The sequence below is a fragment of the Doryrhamphus excisus genome, linkage group LG10, assembly GCF_037039965.1.
Source record: "Doryrhamphus excisus strain RoL-2023G ecotype Guam linkage group LG10, RoL_Dexc_Guam_v1.1, whole genome shotgun sequence".
Classification (NCBI taxonomy): Eukaryota; Metazoa; Chordata; class Actinopteri; order Syngnathiformes; family Syngnathidae; genus Doryrhamphus; species Doryrhamphus excisus.
This window is the reverse complement of record NC_136366.1, coordinates 2,739,106-2,746,960: the sequence shown is the minus strand read 5'-3', so window position 1 is coordinate 2,746,960 and position 7,855 is coordinate 2,739,106.

Sequence of the window (7,855 nt, the reverse complement as noted above, 5' to 3'; positions counted from 1 at the left end):
CGTGGCATACAGAACATAATGTAGGAAAGGAAAAATGTGAAATACTCCCCATGTACATGAGACAAAAGGTACAAATTTAACATGAATAAAAAAGTGTATTCAGTATCCATAACCCAGCCTGGCTTCTTCCTTAATCATTTTGTCGATTATTATACTATTATTATTATTATACGCTCATCTGTTGTTATCACAAAACCTCAAATCTTTCAGTTCTCTCAAGGAGGTCAATGCATTCCTGCACCGACATTATATTGTCATGCTTTTTGGTGTAACCGCTTACTTTGATGATATTATTGTTTGGATGACCTGGTTAAGGTTTTGGGCAGTGCTATGGTTTAACCTGCACTAGCCAAAATTTAGAATATTTCCGGTTCCATCTACATGGCATGAACTGCAGCGGCTCTTGGGGATGAAGCGTTGTTATTGCAACCCTATAAATGGACACGTGATCATCAGCATAGTTTTGGATCATTCAAAAGCCTCCTTGAGCATGCATCGATCCTGCTTGCGCCAGGGAACAAGCATCCATTTAAGTTGGATGTTGACGCAAGTGACGCAGGAACAGATGCAGTTTTGATGTTTGTAACCCCAAGAAAAATATTCAAGCATTGTGAAGGGAGCCACAATAAAAGGCCTGAAGATCCACATTCAGCTCCCGAGCCTCGGGTTGCCAACACCTGCCTTGAGACCATGCGCATATTCTGCCAATTTGAATGTGGGATAAAGTATGCTGTACTTTAACAGCATCATAAGCTTGGTAAAAAGCTATTGTGTTACCAGACTGCTTATGATCTCAAGGAGCATAAGGTAGCTCCTGTTTTTTATTTTATTTTATTTTATTTTATTTTATTTTATTTTATTTTATTTTATTTTATTTTATTTTATTTTATTTTATTTTATTTTATTTTTTATTTTATTTTTTATTTTATTTTATTTTATTTTATTTTATTTTATTTTATTTTAGTTTAGTTTAGTTTAGTTTAGTTTAGTTTAGTTTAGTTTACTTTAGTTTAGTTTAGTTTAGTTTAGTTTAGTTTAGTGTCCCGTCCAGCCACTGGGGCAGATTGTATTGTTGATCTAAATGCCCTTACATGCTAAACATATTTGCTCTGTGTCAGGAAAGGTGCAAGATACAACTTCCCTGTACTATGAAATTTTATTTGCCGTTATTTGATGTTTTTGTTACCGGACCGGTAGCATAAGCTTGGTAAAAAGCTATTGTGTTACCAGACTGCTTATTATCTCAAGGAGCATAAGGTAGCTCCTGTTTTCTAACTTCCTCAATATCGGTTCAAGTTTGTCTCATATAAAGATTTTTTTCTCAGTTAGAAATCCTAGCTGGTATCTTGCACTCAGTGTTCCATCATTTTTTATTTATTTTTTGTTGGCTGGTTTATGAGCTCCGTATGTCTTTCACTCCCCCAAGGCTGTGTGAAACCCCCACGGAGATGCCGGCGGTCAGTTACACACCTGATCTCACATAAACCTTGTTCATGTTGGTCTTTTGAACCGCAAATCACTATCAAACATTCACAAGCAATGTGACAGTTGTGCCTTTGAGGTGATGTCAGCTCGAAAAAGGTTGGAAATGTTGAGCTTGCGTTTGAAATGTGTGTGAAAATGTGAAAGGAGAGTCCGTTTTTTTTTTTTTCCCCTTATTGACCTTGCTTAATTTTTCAACCTGCACTCCGTGATGTCATAAAAAACAAATGTGAATACTTTTGAGCACACATTTGTGTCCATTTGCGTGTGTCTCAAGTCATGCGTACGTGTTTGTTTTAGGTGTATTGACATTGCGCCCTGTCACAGGCGATTTGAGGCCAGTTCAGTCACTGTCACGGCCGAGGCCAACCGGGTTGTGAGGTGTCTGTGTTTATCAGCTCTGTTAGATGCTGTCATCCACCAGGCTGCAAGCAGTGCACAGGGGGGTGATCGTCATCTCCTTCAGCAGGTAAAGAACATTAAAGTGACAGGAAGGCACCTCCAGCCACGTTTACATGTGCACACATAAAACATACCACTCTGTCCGAATACATGCCTGTGCCAGGAAAGAGGCCTTCTATGGACTTGTTTCACCTAAACTTTGATATATATTGTGTGGATAAGTGGATGGGGAGCTTCACTATGTGGCTAACATTGTATTTGCAGCTTATAACAAGGTGCACTTAATGCTCTTGACCTATACACGGTCATACAGCCTTGGCACACCTCTTGAATGTGATAATGAGATGGTTGCTCTTAAATAACATCATTTTAGTGGCATAAAGTTGACATGTGTTATTTTCTTTCAAAGCCCTCTTAAAAAAGAAACAAACGGAACAACATAGTTGGATTTTTTTTAAATTATATTGCGGAAAAGGTTATGCAATGAAGAAAAAGTCAAAATATTATGGGAATAAAATCATAATTATCGGAAAGAAATGTAGAAAAAGAAAGTTAAATGTATATTTTTTTAAAACAGCAGCAAAAATGGAAAAATAACTTATTTTACAAGATGAAAGACAAAATATTAAAAGGGAACTATTATGTTTTTTTCCACTTTTATGACCTATAAATGTAGTTAGAATGTTGTAATCCTATAATGTATAAATCCTATAATAAATTAAAAAGCGGGGTTCATTCATAGTGAGGAAGCACTTTGGGTGTGTGACCAATCACAGCAGAGTGGGTGTGTCTGGAGGCGGGCTGTGGGTGGGATAAATTAAAGCAGATTCTGGAAGATCTAGAAAGCTTTCTGTGCAGATTATTGTGTGTAGCTGCTCTATAGGAGTCCACAACTCAATACAAAGGGTCAAAAAATGAGGTCCCCTTTAAGAGAAAAAAAATGTCATTTTGGTAGATTAAAGTTGAAAAATTAAAAAAAAAATGATGGATGGATGTTCTCTTGAAAAAATAAGTCCAAATGAAGGAGATTTTAAGGTTTGGACATCCCTGTGTTGGAACACAATAATTTTTATTTTTGCAAATATTTTTTCAAAATGTAACATTTACAGTTTAATATAACATTCGAGAATGTAGTCCACGTTAGAGTAAAGCCAAAAATAAAATAGACATTATGAGAAAAAAGAATGAAATGAGTAATATGGAGAAAAAGGAAGTAGCTGTAGCGGTCAGGATAATTACTGTGGACAGGTCCAGAGGAGCAGAACACCAAGCCGTGAGTTCCCCACTAATAGGATTAAGAAGGATGAAATTCTCCCTGGAGGACTAGACACACACACACACCAGTGAGCGGTGAAAAGAGCGACATCCTTGCCTCACCTGGTAATACATCCTCAGTTTGTATGAGTGTGTGTGTGTGTGTGTGTCTGGTGGAGAAAGATGTAAGGAACAGAATATTCTCACATTAGTAGAAATATGGTAAAATAAGCTCATCCTCCAGTGAGAGAAGAGGACTTTTCATAGAATGATTTTCAGTTTTTATGTTTAGTGCTAAGACACGCTTATATGTATGTAATACGTACATACATTTATACAGTGGTCGCAAAATATGTTAGTGAGCATTGAGCACTGAACACAGGTTGCAAATTAGACAAACTCAGATTATATACTCCTTTCTAAATCAATGCGCCCAGGAAGGAAGTTCCGCTAATGCTTACAATGACCAAAATACGGCAAAATACAAATATAACATGTGCTTGCAGCATGTATATAAAATCATTAAAACATTAGTGGAGGTTTTTTGTAGGCATTTTAATATCAGGCTTTGTGAGCAGAATAGGTGTGGCCCATTATGTGCATTAATTACCTGTCTCTTTATAACTTTTTTATATATTTCTTAAAATTCGGAAAAATGTGCAGTTTTTCTTTAAAGTACTGTGGATTGCCGTACTTTTACAATTCAGCATTCATGGCCCTGTTGATGACTCTGTTGATAAAATTGGATTTTGTTGTATAAATTATCCTGAGGTCTGTAAAGGTTACATGAATTGTGATTTTTTTTTTTTTCTCACCTACAGGTATGATTTCGTGGATGGACTTCGGCTCCGACGCTTGGCTATGTCAGCTCACTACCTCGCTTGCTTATTAGCTCACTAGCTAGCAGTCGTCTCGAGTACCTGCAGCAATAAGAGTTGTGCAATAGGTTGTTAATAAAGAATGAAAGATCGCCTGTGAATATTCTCGTTAATCCAGGTCACTGTATTCTCAGGGCAAGAATTCAACGCATTGTAAATGCAATGATTTTCTGTCAATCACATGACAGAATGCAAAGAACCAATGAAGCTGAGAAAATTGCTACTAAGTATAAATAAACTGATATAACCATGCGTCTTGTATTGAACTAAAACTATATGATCCGTGATGCCTTGAGTGCAGTTTCAGTGAGTAGTGACGTGGGAGTGATCTCTGACATATTGTCAAACTTAAGTAAGTTTGATCAAGGGTGAAAAGGAAAAGGATAACTCAGGCTAAATGGCCAAACGACAAAGAGTGGTAATGAAAGCAAGAGAGAGGCTGACAAAGTGTGTGACAAAAGAATTGATGATGGTTGTGATGGTTCGTGTAGACAATTTGAGTAGTTTTAGTTTCTAGGAGGAGGAGGAAGAGGGGAGTGATGAATGGATTTTCTGCACATTTTTCATCAACTTTTTTAAAAAAATATTTCTGTCATATTGTATTTTATGATGTGGACAGGTGCACTCTATAGTTCTAAATTTTATATTCTACTATTCTACTTATTACAGCAATATCAAATGGCTCACTATTGATATTAAAAAAAATAAATAAATACATGTTTGGGTTGATAAAAACACCAAGTCAACACAAAAAAACGTGTTTTCATCAGAGGAGAGCTCATTTTGGTGTCCTTGTTTCAGCTTCCAACATTTATGACAACTGGAATCAAACCGGTCCAAATTGCGACTGCAAGACAGCCATGTGGTAGACCTCATACTTTTTTACACCATTTTGCTCTATTTGATCACCCCTCTTGAAGGAGAGAAAAAGCAAGAAGGGCGGGAGGAAGAGAAACACAGGACTTTGGTGTGATTGCGAGTAATGGTGACATGAAGAGCTGCCTGGGAGCCTCTTCACAGCTCGGTCTGCAACATCACAGCTAGAAGACAGCCAGAGCCCTGCAACCGTTCTCTACAAACACACACACACACACACACACCTGTGCTACTATATTTTCATTTAAGAAGTCACAAACACAGAAGTCTATTCAACATTCTGACTGAAGCAAAATTAGTTTTCCGTAAAATGATGTGTGTGTGACTGTGGAAATTGTGGTGGTACGGTTTGTGCATAACAAAATATCAACAAAGAAATGTAAAATGGGTGTAAAAAAAATTGAAATAAAAGTTATAGATTGATGTGTATTTGGTTGAGTAAAATACCGGAAGTATTTGGTCACCAAATAAAACGTGGGTCGTTACTCCTGTTTGTTTATTCTGCAGTGTTGGACAACTTCTTGGGGTTTAAATTAATGTTTACATGCTTCTTCTTGAGTCACATCTTTATTAACCAGTCATATGTTTTGGTCACTGTCGTGCATAAGACCCGTGTATGACCTAGTGTTCTGCCTAAGGCTATGATGTCGTAACTACCAAATTTTACAGTGGTGAAATCGTCCTGTATTCTTAGCAGAGAAACAGCCCCAAAGTACTGCATGTTTCCATCACCACAGATATTCATGGGTATTAGGGTTGAGCGAGTACACCTGACTATCTGGATCTGTTTACCCATCTAAATTATCTGTATCCATCTCTCTACTTGTGTGGATAACCATAAATGGTCAACATGTATTGATGAGAAGTTCCTATATATATTGTTTATTGACCAGTTATATGTGTACTGGGTATGTGTAAAAGTGATCTGTCAGACTTTTTAGGTTTTAGTATCAACTCTTCTACAACTTTCATTTCTTTCATAGTTACTTTTTCTACAAAGTGGCGTTCACAGGCGCATAAAAATCCTGGTTTACAAGTCGCACACACAAGGTTGCGGTGCGCTTCGTTGGCAAGCCTCTTGTTAGGATTACAGAGTTTGCTTGATGAAAGAAACACTTAATCTCTTCCTCTTTTAATGTGTGTTGTGTGGGAAGTTACGATGCATACATACAAACTCTTTTTAACAGACGAGTGGGACAGCACTGATATCATCCCTAGTATCGACTGACACTTAGAATACCATTCCCATAAGGGAATATCTGGAACGGATATTCATCTATAACCAGCATCCGGCTCATCCCTAGTATTTACTGACACTCAGAATACCATTCACAAACAACCGTCACTAGGTCACTACATAGTAATCGGGTCCAGACCTGACTTGTTTATGACTGGAATAGTTTTGTAGCTAGAACATAGAAAACCTGTTTATGGTTTTTAGCATTATTACAGCCTTCAAGACATGATATAACACCCCTATATTCATATTTACACCCCTACTACCCAATATAGTGGACAGAAAAAAAGAAGAAAAAAATATTTTGGACTTTTGCATGTTGTTGTATATGGGTTAGGGTCCTTGGGGGAGGTCTGTGAAGGGAGGACAAGAAGTGACGTCAGGATTCAGATTCAAATTTTAACTTGAAACCTCAAACCTGCAATAAAGGCCTGTTGTTCCAGAGATCAAGTCGAGTGCTTCATTTTAAGCCATGTTTATTGACTGCCAATTTTGCAGGCCACGCCCAGATTTAATTATCAATCGGCATTATTGCGATAGAGATTTTAATTTTTTCACCTGTTAAATATTATTGCACAATTCAGTCTAAAAGCTCAGTGCATTTTCCGTCCAATTATCTTCTCATAGAAGGCTTTCTTGAGACTCACATAGCACAATCAGAGTTGTGCAACACTTAGACATGACTCATGGAAAAATATTTGGAGATGCAGACACTCAATAAATTAATTGTTCTTAACTTCTCACACAAACTTAAAGGGATGGTTCAGATTGTTTGACAATGAAGTTTTATGACATCCCCATCAGCAATTCGGTAAATCAACTATGACGTAACCCCCACTTGTTACCGTGAGTCCAGTTTGGGTCAGAGTTCCTTGACAATAAACAAAATTCCATCTTCATCCCATATACAAGAATGAACAGGCAACACAGGGATTCAGACGGAGACACTTATAACAGACACAGAGACGGAACTACTGTGTGTTCATTGTCACGGAAATCCAACCAGAACTGAACTCATGTGACCAAGCAGGTGGGGGGTGGGAAGCAGGAAATAAAATACCGACCATGACATATTGAACATTTTAATTGCAGCAGATTCAATTTGTATTTGCAGAGAGCATGACATTTGGCTCTCACAAAAATAACAGTACAAATTGACAAACATTTAGATGCACACGGCCTGTGGGTGCTATGTTCAAAGAACCCTTCAGCGCTAAACTTAGGGAACATATGCTGGGTGCTGGGTCGCTCTGTCTTCTGGTGCCCGTGGGTCTGAGGTACCCTGCCTGCCTCGTCTTCCTCTTTATGACCAGAGCCAAGTGGACAGGACTGACGGATTGGCCCCTGAAGCAAGGGGCACGCAAGGAAGAAGGGAGCGGAGGGTGTTTGTTTTGGGGGGATGTTTGCACTCATTCCTGGGCAATTAGAGAGAAAGAGTGTGCAAAGAGTGTGTGTGCACGTATTGTGTCGCGGGCAGACATGGTGTGAGTTGGACTTCCCTAATCCATTATCAGTGGGCCTCGCTCCAGGTGGCGTTATGTCGACATGCTGAATGGCGAGTGTGTTGTGATGTGACAGGTTGGGTGTAGGCATGATCCACGGAGGCATCTGATGCGCGGTAATTGCTTCCCTCTCAGTTAACAGTTACAGATTGTCTTGAGAGGGGAAACTTGGTCGAGTCAAGCCACATTTTCTCACCACTGCTGCCAAGCTCAACTTTTTTCTT